At 35.8% G+C, this 17,110-nt stretch overlaps 1 protein-coding gene across 1 annotated transcript in view; it reads right to left on the bottom strand.

The window, feature by feature from the left end:
* The window catches only part of SEPTIN7 (septin 7), a 110,380-nt gene that overhangs the window by 85,887 nt on the left and 7,383 nt on the right, over positions 1-17,110 (bottom strand). The gene's annotated exons all lie outside the window — the stretch shown is intronic.

Raw genomic sequence — 17,110 nt, 5'->3', positions numbered from 1 at the left:
TCTCCTGGAGCACAAAATGAAATGAATAATAGTACCCAGTACTGGGTGAGGATGCTGGCAAATAAGCATCTCCTACAAGACTGGTGGAATATAAATTTAAACCATTTCCCTGAAGAGCAATCTGGTCTTGCAGACCAAAAGCATAAATTTTCATCCTCCCAGACTCAACACATTCCACTTCCACACATTCATAATTTTGAGAATATATTTAAGATTTAGCTATAAGAACATCTAACAAAACACAATTAATAAAAGTAAAAGACTGTAAAAAACCAAGTTCCAAAAACAAGTGAAAGAAACAATATGTCATAGTATTCCCATATGTATAAGTTTTAGAAGAATAAGCATGACAGATAACATTATATTAAATGGAAAAACTGTTATTAAACAGCTGACACAGTATTATGTACCTTTAAACATTCCCTTGTGTGCACAATTAAAAGGCTACAGACTGGAGTGACAGTAAAGAAACTGACAGGGTAAAGATCTCAGAAAATTCTCTCCTTCAAAAGCAATGAGAAAACTGTCAAAATCTACTTCAAAACTCTGGAAATTAACAAAAGGCTTGTAGCCATCCACAAAGCACTTATCCAAAATAAGGGGGCTGAGTCTAGGTAACTTGCCCATTCTCATCTCCCCTCCCACAGTAGCCTTGAAAACCAACAGCACACCATCATGGCAAAAATCAGCATCTTGACAGCAACTGGAGGAGACAGGACAGGCTCTTCTGAAGCTCCATTCCCAGACCACTATCATTATTTGGCCTGTCTGGTGTTGCCGTAGAAGACTCCATAATATAACCACAAAGATAACCAGAGATTTCGGTGACAACACATGGCACAGAAAGCCACTAAACAAACAACAAACAGCAATAAGAAACCCTGGAAGGAGATCTGACCAAAGTTGCCATGTCGTATTATTTAAAAGGTCCAGTTTTTAACAAAAAATTATGAGGTATGCAAGAAACACAAAAAAGAATGTCCCATATACGGGGGAGGGGAGCAATCAATAAAGACTATTTCCTAAGAACACCGAGACATTAAGCAAAGGCATATTTTTCTTAAATATGTTCAAAGAACTAAGGGAAACCATGTCTAAAAAACTGAAGGGAAGTATGAGAACAATGTTCACCAGAGAATATCAATAAAGAGACAAGAAAATATTAGGGGCACCTGGGTGGCTCAGTTGTTAAGCATCTGCCTTCGGCTCAGGTCATGGTCCCAGGGTCCTGGGATCGAGCCCCGCATCGGGCTCCCTGCTCAGCAGGAAGCCTGCTTCTCCCTCTCCCACTCCCCCTGCTTGTGTTCTCTCTCTCACTATGCCTCATCTGTATCTGTCAAATAAATATATAAAATCTTTAAAAAAAAGTATTAAAAAGAACTAAATATTCTCAAGTTGGAAAATACAACTGAAATGAAACTTCAGTAGAGAGGTTCAATAACATATCAGAGCTAGCAGAAGAAGCAGCAAATCTGAAGACAGATCAAAATAACATTAACCAGTCTAAGGATTAAATATTCAATAAAAAGGCAAATATTGGCTGAGTAGATTAAAAACCATGATCCAATTATATGGTGCCCACAAGAAACACTTTTTAGAATCACAGACACAACTACCTTGAAATAAAAAGAATTTAAAAAATAAAAAAAGAGCTGGAGTGGCTCCAACACAGACATTAAGACGGAATTGTTACCACAGACGAGGATACTTAATACTGATTAAAACATCAATTTATCAAGAAGGTATAACAATTATAAACATATATGCCCCTAAAAACAGAGCCCCAAAATACACAAAAACTGAGAGAATGAAAGGGAAAAATAAGACAATTCAACAATAATAGCCTGACTTCAATACCTCACTTTCCAAAAATGGGTTAAACAACTACAAAGAAGGTAAATAAGGAAACAGAAGACTTGAACATAGCAACTAGACTTAACATATGTAGAACATTGCATCTGAAACCAGCAAAATACATTCTTCTCAAGTGCACATGAAATGTTCTCCAGGACCATATATTAAACATCTTAGTCTCAATTTTAAAGGGTTGAAATCAGCTATTGTGGCTATTCTTCATCTACCGAAGAATGAAATTATAAATAACAGAAGGAAATTTGAAAAAGTGACAGCTGTGGAAGTTAAACATTACACTCTGACCAACAGGTCAAAGAAGAAATCAGAAAGGGAACTATAAAATTTGAGATTAATAATAGTACTATTTTAAAAAAGCACAACATACCAAAACTTATTGAATGCAGCTAATTCAGGGCTTAGAGAAAAAATTATAGCTATAAATGCCTATGCTAAAGAGAAAAGATCTCAAATCAATTACCAAATGCTTAACCTCAAGAAACTAAAAAAAAGAGCAAACTAGATGCAAACCAAACAGAAATGAAGACTAGAGCAGCAATAAATAAAATATGTAACAAACATAATACAGAAAAAATTAACCAAACCATAAGTTGGTTCATTGAAAAGATGAAAATCTGACAAACCTTAGCAAAGACTAATCAAGAAAACAACAGAAAACACTCAATAATGAAATTCAGAATGAAAGAGGGCAAATCACTATTAACCTTACAGAAACAAAAAAGATTATAAAGATAAAACCTATGAACAAGTGTATACCAACAAAGTGAATAACCTAGAGAAATGAAAAAATTCCTACAAAGACACGAACTACCCTAAACTGTCTCAAGAAGAAAAAAATCTCAAGTCCTATAAAAAATAAAGACAGGGCACCTGGGTGGCTCAGTCGTTAAGCATCTGCCTTCAGCTCAGGTCATGATCCTGGAGTCCCAGGACCAAGCCCCGCATCGGGCTCCCTGCTCAGTGAGGAGTCTGCTTCCCCCCCACCCCCTCTCAAATAAATAAATAAAATCTTATTTTAAAAAATAAATAAATTACATTAGTAATCAAAAACCTTCCCACAAAGAAAAGCCCAAGTCCAAATGGTTCCACTAGTGAATTCCACCCAATGTTTAAAGACTGCTCAATCTTTCACAAACTAATCCAAGAAACAGAAGAGGACAAAACATGACCCTGTTTTACCCTGATACCAAATCAGACAAACACATCAAAAAACAACAACAGACAAATGCCTTTTATATACATGCAAAAACCATCAACAAAATACTGGCAAACCCAAACCAGCAATATAAAAAAAGAGTATACACCATGACCAGTGGAATTCATCCACTGATTGGTTCCACATATGAAAATTAACCAATGTAATACACCATATTAAGTAAAGCAATAACAACAATAAAAAAAAAAACCACATGATCATCTCCAATAGACACAGAAAAAGCACTTGACAAAAAAATCCAACACCCTTTCATGATAAACACACTTACCAAACAAGGCATAAAAGGGAACTTCCTCAACCTCATAAAGCATGTCTAAGAAAAACCCACAGCTAATATCATACTGAGTGGTGAAAGACTTAAATGCTTCCACTCTTCAGGAACAAGACAATGATGTCTAGTGCCACTTCTACTTAACACTGTTCTGGAGATTCAAGCCAAGGTACTTGGCAAGAAAACAAAATAAAAGGCAACCAAGTTGGAAAGAAGTAAAACTATCTCTATTCACAGATGACATGATCTTAAATAAAATACCTTAGCAAATCCACCAAAACACACACACACACACACACAAACACACACCATGAACTAATAAAGTTGCAGAAAACAAGATCAACAAAAACTTACATTTTTGTATGCTAACAAAAAACAACCTAAAATGAAACTAAAAAAAATTCATTTGTAATACCATCAAAAAATAAAATACTTAGAAATAAATCTAATAAAAGGGCAAATATTACACACTGAAAACTACAAAACACATCAAAAAACTAAAGATCTAAGTAAATGAAAGCTATTCTGCATTCATAGATTAGAAGACAATTTTGTTCAGATGGCAATACTCCCCACACTGAATGTCCCAGTTGGCTTCTTGGCACAAACTAGCAAACTAACTCACTAATTCATGTGGAAATTCAAGAGACAAACAGCTAAACAATCTTGAAACCATACAAAGCTAGAGGAGTCACATTCCTAGTTTCAAAACTCATTTACAAAGTTATAGTCATCAAAACAGTGTGGTACAACTGTAAAGAGAGACATACAAATCAATGGTGGAAATACACCCTTACATTTTATGGTCAACTATTCTACAAGGTTGCCAAGACAACTTAGTAGGAAAGTTTTTTTCAATAAAAGATGCTAGGACTACTGGATATTCATATACAAAAGAAAGAAAATAGTTACCCACCTCACACCATGTACAAAAGTTAATTCAAAATGGATCAAAGACCTAAATATTTGTAAGATCTAGATCTATAAAACTCTTAGAAGAAAACAGTTGAAAATCTTCATGACCTTGAATTAGGAATGGTTTCTTAAATATGACACCAAAAATACATCAATAAAAAAAGGTAAACTGGATTTTCACAAAATTAAAAACATTGTGCTTCACAGAATACTGTTAAGAAAATGAAGACAACCCATGGGAATGGCAGAAAATATTTGCAAATCATCTATCCAGTCTATTCTGGACTTATATCCAGAATATGTAAAGAATTCTTACAACTAAAAAGGCAAATAACCTGATTAAAAATTGGGTAAGGCATTCAAATAGACATTCTTCCAAAGAAGATTTATAGAAGTTGCCAATAAGCACATAAGAAGATCCTTAACATCATTAGTCATTAGAGAAACATAAAATAAAACCACAATGACAGCACCTCACAGCTACTAAGATAATTTAAAAAGACAATGTCAAGTGTAGACAGATGTGGAGAAACTGAAAACCTCATACATTGCTGGTGGGAATGTAATATACCACAGATACTTTGGCAAAGAGTCTGGTAGTTCTTCAGAAAGTTAACATACAGATACCCTTTGATCCAGCAATTCCACTCCTAGGTATATATCCAAGAGAACCAAAAGAATAAGTCCACACAAAATCTTGTACTTAAATGTGTACAACAGCATTATTCACAATAGCCAAAAAGGAGAAAGAACACAAATACCCACCAATGGGTGAATGGATAAACAAAATGTAGTATTATCTATATAATGAAATACTGTTCAACAAAAAAAAGGAACAAAGTACTAATACAGCATGGATGCATCTTGAAAACATCATGCTAAAGAAGCTAGTCACAAAACACCAAATACTGTATGATTCCATTTATATGAAATGCTCACAACAGGCAAATCTATAGAGATGGAAAACGGATTAATGGTTGCCAAAACCTGGGAAGTGGAAGGAATGGAGTAGTAATTACTAATAGGTACAGGGTTTCTTTCTCTGATGAAAATGTCCTAAAATTAGACAGTGGGATTGCTGCACGACTCTATGAATATACCAAAAACAACAGAACTGTACAATTTAAAGGGGGTGAATTTTATGGCACATGTGAATTACATCTCAATAAAGCTGTTATAGCAGGTATGTAGTATCTACAATTCACTACCTTTCACACATAGCTTGTGTATTTCCTTTCTTACGTGTATCTCCTTCATGTAAAAAGATAGGAAGAAACTAAACCAGAAACTAGTAACACTGGTTACCCATACAGATGGGTGGAAAAGTGATGGGGGGAAGGAGAATAGGGTAAAAGAGATGAGAGGTGGAATGGATACTTCTGGACGTACTGTTTTATAGAGCTGACTATTAACACCATAGTAATGTTTCAAATATCCCAATAAAAAATAACCCAAATCAGGGCGCCTGGGTGGCTCAGGTGGTTAAGCGTCTGCCTTCGGCGCAGGTCACGATCCCAGAGTCCTGGATCGAGCCCCACATCAGGCTCCTGGCTCAGCGGGGAGCCTGCTTCTCCCTCTCCCTCTGCCTCTCCCCCTGCTCATGCTCTCTCTCTCTCTTATCTGTCTCAAATGAATAAATAAAATCTTAAAAAAAAAAAATCAGCCAAGATGTGAGAAGAGCTCAAAATGGACTTGAAACAGTAACAAATGAAACAAACTGTATTTCAAACGAATAACTCCACTGAACATGGTAAGGAAGGAAAAACACAAGTATCTTTGGAAAACAGTATTTTTTTTAAAGATTTTATTTATTTATTTGGCAGAGAGATACAGAGAGAGAACAAGCAGGCGGAGAGGCAGGCAGAGGGAGAGGGAGAAGCAGGCTGCCCGCCGAGCAAGGAGCCCGATGCGGGACTCGATCCCAGGACCCTGGGATTATGACCTGAGCCAAAGGGAGCCGCTTAACCGACTGAGCCACCCAGGCGCCCCTGGAAAACAGTATTTTGACTGCAGAGTTTAAAGACAAAAAGAAGTATACACAAATACTAGTCTACTAAGTAAGTATATCTATAACAGCAATTCTGAAACTACAGTTATATATATATATACCAGATACGTACAAATATGTAATAAATCGTGGATGAGGGCCAGGCTGTTCGATGCTGGAGAAAGGAGTCACAAATAAGGGGGGGAAAAAGGCTAGACTGAACCTTATGTTAGTGCAGGGTTTGTGGAATCTGAAGACAAAGTATCAGATTAGTTCAGAATTATAAAAGAATTGGTTTATCAGTATGAATTCATGGTTTTTAATATACATATACACATACATTTATAAATACACATATGTAAAATATGGATGTGTAAATGTATATAAATATACAATTTCCTAGACCTATCTGCTCCAAACACCTAGAAGCAATGACACCCTAAGAGCAATGAACACTTCCAGTGCTCAAATCTTGGTTTCCAAATACTATTCTCAAATAAAAGTAACTTGGTACTCTTTGGAAAAATGACTGATTCCAGGACTTAGGGAGGAAAAATACAAGATGAACCAGAAAGTAAGGAAGTGCTCCCAAAAACTGATAAGGCATGTTGAGATGAATAGGAGCCAACTTGAAAGAGCTACCAATGGTGAAATCCAGGACAATCTGAGCAACAAAACTGATAAAGTTAATTTCATATGTCCAAACCAATATAAATAAATAACTGAATAAATGAACATGAGACACAATAGCTCTTTCTTACAAAAGAATTCCAATTAAAAAATGTAGCATAATGGAAAAAAAATATTAAAGCCAGCAGCACAGTAATAACTGTGACAGGCAAAAATTGACAGTGGATAAAAAGTATAATGAGAAATAAGTTATCTGAATAGTTCAACAAAGGACTAGTGTCTAAAATATACAACTCAGTAAGAGTAGTATAAAAAATAGACCATGGACCAAAGATTGTAACAGACCTCCAAAGACCTATGGATGGCAAATAAGCACATAAGACCTTCAATGAATCAGTAGGAAAATGCAAATTAAAATCACAATGAAGTATTTCCAATTCTACTAGAATGACTAAAATTAATGAGAGTGACCATCCCAAGTGTTGCAGAGTATGTAAAGAAACTATTTTTTTTTTTTAAGATTTTATCTATTTACTTGACAGAGAGAGAGACAGCCAGAGAGCGAACACAAGCAGGGGTAGTGGGAGAGGGAGAAGCAGACTTCCCACTAAGCAGGGAGCCCGATGCGGGGCTCGATCCCACGACCCTGGGACCATGACCCGAGCCAAAAGCAGACGTTTAACAACTGAGCCACCCAGGCGCCCCTGTAAGGCAACTATTCTTATACACTGTTGATGGGAACGTAAAATGTTACAACTATGTTGGGAAACAGTTTGGCAATTTCTTTAAAAGTTAAGCACAGATCTACCACTGACTTAGCTTAAGTATTTATCCAAAAGAAATGTAATCATGTGCCACCATCATTACAGCTTTTTAAAGTTTACAAAGAAAAAAGCCAAAAAGAAAACATATCCAAATTTTAACATAGGTTGTATTTTGCTAACTGGACTTGGAAGTAATTTGGTTTTATACTACTATTTTCCAAGTTATTATTAAAGAACTTGAAGCATTTCCATTAAAACAAAAAACAAAAGGATCACACAGAAAGAAAATGAAATAATGTTAACCACAGTCAGTATGGATTTTTATTTTTAATAGGTAAGTCAAATGTTTTTTATTTTCCATTTCTGACAAGTTCATTAGACTGCAAAAGAAGAAATTATAGGAGATAATTCTTGCAAGATTTCAATCACGACGTGAACTTCAGCAAGGCAGAGAAACAAAGGCTGGAATACTAATAAAATAAGGTGGATTAATAGCGGACCAGAAGTATGTCAACTTCCATAATTATACACCACAAGGATCCATCCTTAATTAAGCCCAGATAACATTAGTCTACCCCTTGATGAAAACATAATGCTAACACTTGTCAAACCTGCATATGATAAAAGCTGAAAAAGATAACAAATACTTTATATGACACTCAAAATCCAAATGAAATTTAATATGGAAATATACGGATACAAACCATGTCCTTTTTCACCACCCTGAACTGGAATCTGAAGACAAAGTCTCAGATTAGTTCAGAACTATAAAATGGAACTGCAAAAATAAGAAGCCAGTGGTGGAACACATTTCATCTATCAATCAACAAGCTCCTCTTAAAAAAAAAAAAAAAAAGTGTTGAAGAAGCAAGATAAAACAGTAGAGCAGGAGGAAAAGGTAGAAAAATCTTAGTTGACATTATGCTCCATAGGTCAATAAGAAACTAAAAGTCACCCTAAAAGGTAGTTTAACTCATTAACAGGTTTACACAGCATGTACAAAAGATTTATTCTGATCTGTAATTTTAAGATCAAAAGATATTCAGTTCTTATCAAAAGATAAGTTTCACAAGCAGGGATATGTACCAAATGAAGACAGTTCAGAGGGGAGTAACAACAATGGCTGGAGATATAAAATCCTGTCATAAAGAAAATGTAAAGACTAAAAGTCTCTACAAAAGACTCAGAGAAAGCTGTACTCAGACTATTAAATAATAATATTAAAAAAAGTTAGACTTTTTAGTCTCAAGGAGTAAAAGAGAACTTCTGAATACAAATATAAAAGACAGACTTGTGATATATACAAAAATAGGAAGAAAAAATTAATGGTGACAGCTATTCAAAGATAAAATGTGCTTCCTCAGAAGGTAGTGAGTTTCTAACACAGGCTAAACCAGCTCCATCCATTAGAAATACAACACAAACCACACATTCAATTTTAAATTTTCCAGTAGCCACATTTAAAAAAAGATAAAAGTAAAATTAATGGTAATAATATATTTTAACTCAGTATACTCAAAACATTATTTCAAAATATAATCCATATAAAAATAAGACGTTATATTCTTTTTTTCAAAGTAAGTATTTTCAAAATCCTTTGTGTATTTTACCTTTATACCAAATCTCAATTCAGACTAGACAAATTCAAGTGCTCAGCAGCCATGTATGTTCATGGTTACAGTATTGGACAGGGCAGGGTTAGACAGCCACTTGACAGGTATGCTGCAGAGGAAATTGGAGCACTTTCTGCATAATTAGATTAAATAACTTGATACATCTTCCAATCCTGAGATCTTATAAAAATATCAAAAAATAACAAAAGTCAAAATTTTCAAAAGATTAACTTTATTCCATTTTAATCAGTCACTATTGTGCTTTTGTACACTCATGACAGAGACACATATACACACACACAAACTCTGTATTTTACTAGAATTCATTCTGAACACAACATAGCAATTTCATCAAAGAATTCAAATTATTTCAGTATGTATCTCCCAAACTAGCTTCTTAAAAGACATCAAAGCCATTTCCTGTCAGAATACCGAATCCCATGACTCATAAAATGTTTAACTGATATTCATCCTAGTATTGCTTACCTAATAAAAAGAAATCAATAAAAATATTATCCATTTTTTTAAAAACTTTCTATAGCTCATCTACATTACAAACCATATACGAAAATAGAAATTCGATTCCTCGGGCGCCTGGGTGGCTCAGTTGGTTAAGCGACTGCCTTCGGCTCAGGTCATGATCCCAGAGTCCCAGGATCGAGTCCCACATCGGGCTCCCTGCTTGGTGGGGAGTCTGCTTCTCCCTCTGACACTCTTCCCTCTCGTGCTCTCTATCTCTCATTCTCTCTCTCTCTCAAATAAATAAATAAAAAATCTTAAAAAAAAAAAAAAAGAAATTCGATTCCTCTTATGGACTGAATTGTGTTAATATGCTGAAGCTCTAACTACAATGTGACTACTATATTTGAAGACAGGGCATTTAAAGAGGTAATCGAAGTTAAAGGAGGTCCTTACAGTAGAGCCCCAATCACATTCAACTGGTGCCCTTATAAAAAGAGAAAGAAATACCTAAGGCATCTCTCTCTTCATGAACAAAGGAAAGGCCATGTGAGGACACACTGAGAAAGCAGCTGTCTGCAGGCCAGGAAGAACCTTCACAAGAAACCAAACCTGCTCACACCGTGACCTTGGACTTCCAGCCTCCAGAACTGTGAGAAAATAAAAGTCTGTTTAAGCCACCCAATCTGTGATATTCACCCAATCTGTGGTATGATAGCCCTAGCAGAGTAATATAGTTCCTAAGAAAGTGCTTTTAAAAAAAATTGTATTGCAGGGGTGCCTAGGTGGCTCAGTTGGTTGACCATCAGACTCCTGATTTCAGCTCAGGTCATGATCTCAGGGTTGTGGGATCAAGCCTTGAGTCTGCTGGCTCCATGCTCAGTGGGAAGTCTGCTTGAGATTCTCTCTCTCCCTCTCCCTCTGCCCTTCCCCCACCACGGTCTCTCTCTCTCTCTCAAATAAATAAATCTTTTTAAAAACTGTATTACCAACCAAATTGTATTACTGTTGAATTATTCATAAATTATAAATATATCTGTTAAATTTACTCTACAACCAAAGATTTTAAAAGCCTGCCTTAGTGAGCTACCGAAGTAACCAAAATAATTTGATATCTCAAAACTGTAAATTCTATTTTAAGCCATAACCAAGGCCTTCAACTTATACTTCATTATAAAAAAAAATTCTATTCAAGGCCAGTACTATATACACAATAAAGCTAGAGAGTGGTAGGGAGCTCAAAAAAGCATGCCACACATCACAATATTGCAAACACTACCCCAACAATATTTATAATATTAAACATGAACAATAACTGATAATACATAAAAAATTGACTGTGCTATTACCTACTAAAAACATATCTTCTAGGAGTTCAATGAAAGGGAAGGATCATCAAAGACAGATAACTGGGAAAAATCTCCCTGAATGAGTAGTTTTGAGCTGGACCTTCCTTAATGGATGGATGGGACTTCAAGGTAGGTAAGAACAGCATAAGCAGAGGCAAAAATATAAAGAATATTACTCAACCCGGGTAGAAGAAAAAGTCCAACCAAGTGCCTAAGTTTTTAATGGTAGAACACATAGAATAATAAGGCAGTATAAATATAGCTAGAAATCTGATTTCCAGTATCTGTTGTAACTTAGAACTACACCCTGGAGGGTAAATTACATAATCTTTCTGAGCCTTAGACCAGGATAACATCTTTATGAAGTTACTGCAAGGTATACATGAAATATTTGGTACTTCACATATAATGAGTATAATAAATGGTGGTCATTGTAGCAGTTGTGCAATAGATGACAGCTATTATTAAGGCCTCTGGACTTTTATCTTGCAGATAAATGATTCCCAAACTTGGCTGTAATCTGAAGCATCTGGGGAGCTTGATAAAAACAGATACCTGGGCCTCAGCCTAGAAGAAGGGGATAAGAATTGTGCTGATAATTTGTTATATGGACTCCACTAATGACGAACTATACTTAGAACACCCATCCTTCAATTAAAAAACAATGGAATCTCCCAGCCCTACCCAAAAACTCTGAACAAAGATTCCAATTAAAGATGTTTCCATCAAGCATAAAATTCCTCTCTTAACTCCCTTAGTCCTGGCCAGCACTAATGTTGATGGTGCATTTACCTCATATAACATGTTGTATTTGTGTGTTTATGGCATTATTTCTGCATTTCCTCCATGTTGACCAAATATTTAACTTTCAGTAAGTTAGGGGCTGCAACTTTTCAACAAGTCGAAAGTTATTCCAAAAAAAAAAAATTACATCTGTATAATCATCATTATAACAGCACAGCACCATGGTCAAACACAAACTTAAGTATTTTTGATGGGTCCGCTTGCCAGTTAAGTCATTCCAGTTATCTTTCTGGCTCACAGCTGAATTTAGCATCTCATAAAGTAACTCCTAGTTGTACTGTATTAGACCAACTTTAATATTCTAAGACAAATTCCAAGACAGGACATACTACAGCTCTATCTAGGATCATTAATTTCATCCCTTCATGCCAAGTTCTCATGTCTCCAAACTTACACTAGAGAAATGTTTACTCAATTCACCCTTCTCAGCAACAAGAAAACTAAGACTACAAGCCATCCTTTGAGAACTAAGGTCTTCGCAAATTATAGTGAGTATATAAAGAACTTTTGCAGTTCTTTTCTATTTGCACATTATTTTATACATCCACGGAACAGGAATCATTTCCACTTAAATTTCTTTCCTTTTCACTCAGCATATTAATTCTACAGATTATAGCTGGGAACCAGAAATGGAAATCTAACTTAATGCTTAACAGATAGCAGACCTTCAATAAAGAAATGAATGAAGAAATAAAAACTGAGCAACTAACACAGAGATTTGTAACAGTAAGCTAGATAGCTACAGACTTCAAGGACAGAAGAAGGTAGGTACATCCATGAAAGCAGAAATATATGAAAAGCTATACATTGTTAAAAAACAAAAACTACTCCCATACTGCATTATTTAATAGCCCCATAACTCAGAGCATAAAATCAAATGTTCCTAATGGTGACTTTAACAAGTTCAGTATATTCCACTGAAAATAGGGAAGCTAATCAGTTTATACATAACAAATCTCTCTCTCCAAAACATAAGAAATGTAAATTGAAACAAGTTTAAGGAACTAAACTAACAAATACCCCAGGAAAATAATGGGAAGGCAGAAGAGGTTTAAGAATACTCTTTCAAACACTACTTACAATTCTAAAATATTGAAACTACAAAATCTCAAAATAATAAAATGGCTACGCAAATCAGGGTATCAACATTGTAACACTATATACATATTAAAATAACCTGCATATAGATTAATATACCAAAAACTATATTAGGTATTAAGTGAATAATATCCTGGTTTTGTGTAAAAATTTAAGAGTTTACAGAGTACTTTTAGTTATATTACCTCATAATATATAATTCACACCAGTTTATGAACTCTGGTTGTTCATCAAAATTATCTAAAATACTTAAAATGCAAATTTCTGAGCCCCACCTCACACTTAGTGAACTAATAAGCTTCCAAGGGTATTAAGCATTGGAAGTGTTTTCAATGTCAAACCAGAGTGAAGAACCACTAACCACTAATACACCAGTAATTACAACCATGGAAAAAATATTTAATTAAGAAAGAACACAAATTAACCTTCAGCATTGAAATAATTTAATGGCTTTTTTCCTCCTGGTAAATTTGTTTGAATTCATCATAAAACTAAGCATATCTATTAAAACTTTTTTTTTAAAGATTTTATTTATTTATTTGAGAGAGAGAATGAGAGAGAGCACGAGAGGGGAGAGGGTCAGAGGGAGAAGCAGAGTCCCCGCTGAGCAGGGAGCCGGATGTGGGACTCAATCCCGGGACTCCAGGATCATGACCTGAGCCGAAGGCAGTCGCTTAGCCAACTGAGCCACCCAGGCGCCCTATTAAAACTTTTTAAAATTAAAAATGGTTCATTCATTACTGAAAAAAATTTCCTTGTATAGATCACCTGACATGCCAGAATGCTACATGTAACAAATTTTTACAACACTACACATATTACCCTGGTTACTTTAATAACAGCATTAACAGAACGCACTAAGATAAAATTACTCTGAGGATTCTGCCTCCTCTTACACAAATAATGATCTCACGCCAAGTATTTACAGTATTTTCTATAATTAACAATACACACCAAAATCTTCCTCAAAAAGAAAAGAACTCTAATTACAATCTGTATGAACATTTGAACATTAAGGATACAAAATGTTATTCATGTAAAGAAACACTAGTGTGACCCTTAGTGTGAAAGAGCTACTGCTATGAAATGTATCAGTAGAAATTTTAAATAAGTAAACATCCTAGTATTACTTAAGAAATTGGTGACCCCAGTCTGTCTGACTTTGAAGGACACTGAGGTTTCACACAAATCATTTTATTCCAATTTCCTTCAACTCTTCTCACCAAACCACAAATACAAAGTCTTAAAAAAATAGTATCAACAGGAGCACCTGGGTAGCTCAGTTGGTTAAGCGTCCAACTCTTGATTTCGGCTCAGGTCATGATCTCAGGGTTTTAAGAGCCAGCCCTGCAATAGTACTCCACCGGCCGTGGAGCCTGCTTAAGACACTCTCTCTCTCCCTTTCCCTCTGCCCCTCTCCCCAACTCTTAAAAAAAAAAAAAAAAAAAAAAAAAAGGTACCAACAAATTTACCGACCCAACTATAGTATAGCTTTTGATCAATATGGTGGATTCAGTTAGTAAATGTAAAAATTCAAAGCAGAAGTGAATAAATTCACAATAATCTTAAATTTTTATTTTCCATCCTAAATGTCTCTCCTAGTATTAAGACTACCAGACATGCATACTTAGATGTTCTCCAGGCCTCTCAATATCATGCTTTAAATTACCTATTTCAATATATGATACCTACTAATCACCCATTTACTCAAGTTCAGATATTCTGGGTTCATTACTCCCCACCTACATCCCCTCACAACCATCCCCTTCACTTCATGTTCCTTGCCACTACCCTAGTTCTGTCCTTCATCTTTTTTATATATTTTTTAAAGATTTTATTTATCCATCTGAGAGTGAGCATGAGCGGGGAGGGGGAGTAGAGGGAGAAGCAGATTCCCCACTGAGCAGGGAGCCCAACATGCCAACATGGGGCTTGATCCCAGGACTCTGGGATCATGACCCAAGCCAATGGCAGATGCTTAACCGACTGAGTCACCCAGGCACCCTTGTCCTTCATCTTTTAGTCCTAGGACTGCTTTGTTAACCGCCCTCAATTCGCTGGCCCCACCCTGGTGTTCTAGCTATCCCTACTGGAATTATCATCATGATGTTCATGGTTGCTATTCTTCCCCTTTTAAAATCCTTCAATAAAGATTTTTTTAAAAATCCTCAGCACAGGACACCAAATCTCTACTTACCTGTCTAGCCTCATAAATTACCATGACTTCTCAGCCTAGAATAAGTATCCTTCCTCCTCCTCTGCCTGATCACTCTTATCTACCCTTAAAGATTTACCTTTTCCAGTTCAGAAAAGGTATCCTGCTCTGTATTTCCACTGTATACTCTATATACCTTAAAATCATATCACAAATGATTTACTAAGTAAATGCCAGGTAGGGAAAAGTGAACAAAACACAGTCCTTGACTTTAAGAACTTAAAAATGAAGGCAGAAAAGTAAATGGTCACTTACCATATAGTCTGATAACTTTTTTTTTTAAAGATTTATTCATTTCTTTTAGAGAAAGAGAGAGAAGAAGAGCACAAGCGGGAGGGGCAGGGAGAAGGAGAGAATCTCAAGTAGACTTGGAGATCAGCACAGAGCCCAATGTGGGGCCCGATCCCATGACCCTAAGGCCACAACCGAGTGGAAACTAAGAGCTGGATGCTCAACTAACTAGGCCACCCAGGCTCCCCATGATAATTTTTTTTTTTAAAGCTAACATCTGCTCTTGGGGCACCTGGGTGGCTCAGCCGTTAGGCTGCCTTCGGCTCAGGTCATGATCCAGGGTCCTGGGATTGGGCCCCGCATGAGGCTCCCTCCGCTGCAGGAGGCCTGCTTCTCCCTCTCCCACTCCTCCTGCTTGTGTTCCCTCTCTTGCTGTGTCTCTGTCAAATAAATAAATAAAATCTAAAAAAAAAAAGCTAACATCTCCTCAATATATGAGGCTAAGAACCTGCCACATTATCATCTCATTTAATTATCCAGTAACTTTATGATTCCCACTTTACAGAGAAGGAAACAAAATTCTGTTATTTGCCCAAGATTCAGTTAAGATTTAGACATGTGAATCCAGGTCTAACTCCAGAACCTAAGCTCTTAATCACCTTCTATTTCGACTGTCACGGCATTTAACTCAGTATCCCCAGTGCCCACCACACAGCACAAGGCACAAGACATGTTTGTTAAATGAATGAACTTGAGTGCTGAAGTGCTAAGCTGGTAATGACTTAACATCAATACTACAACTTTAGTTAATAATGTCTTGTTCAAAGGGTTCAAGAGTTCTGATATACTAACACATGTGAAATAATCAATGTCCCAAGTTACTCACCATGTTATGGTTTACAATAGCAAAATACTAAAAATGAATGTCTTATCAGAAAGGGACATGTTACATCATAGCCTACCTATAATGGAATTATACAGCTGTATAAAAGAAAAAGAATGCTCTTCATGTTCTGATATGGAATATCCTAAGAGACTAAGTGGAAAAAAATCAAAGGTGAGGAAGAAAGTGTGTCTGATGCTACCATGTGTTGGGCAAGGAAGAATGTATGTTTTTTTGCTAGCATATGTAAAAATCACCTCCAGAAGAAATTGTTAAAAAAGGTTGCCTGAGGAGGAAACTGGGTTACTTGAGAATAGGAGTAGAAAGATTTCACTACATATCTCTTTTTAACCTTCCGAATTCCGAACAAAGTGAATGTATTACTTACTTGACAAATATAAACTCCCCCATAGGATAAAAAGCATTTTCAGAAATGAAAACACAAACACTATGTTAACATCCATAAAGCCATGGGCCATAGCTTTCTTGATTGCTACTATTTTGCAGTGTCTGACACTTTGCTGGCAGTCAAGTATTTGTTACATTTACAAAAATCTCAAATTGCCACTGCAGGAATATTTCAAACATATTTTACAAAGTAACACTGGAAAAAATGGTTTTAATCATTGTGAAAAACAATCAGGGCCTCATCCCAAGCCTACTGTTTATGAAACTCTGGAAGACTACTACAATCTGTATGCTTTTAAAAGTACCAAGATAACAATTTTACTATTGTTTCATGTTTTCTTCATATTTCAAATCTGTCACAATAAAGAAGTTAGGGGGAAAGACTTTTTTGGGGG

Source organism: Callorhinus ursinus, unplaced genomic scaffold (genome assembly GCF_003265705.2).
Source record: "Callorhinus ursinus isolate GAN/ISIS: 27379988/994484 unplaced genomic scaffold, GSC_fseal_2.0 scaffold12, whole genome shotgun sequence".
Classification (NCBI taxonomy): domain Eukaryota; kingdom Metazoa; phylum Chordata; class Mammalia; order Carnivora; family Otariidae; genus Callorhinus; species Callorhinus ursinus.
This window is presented reverse-complemented; position numbering and strand designations above follow the sequence as displayed.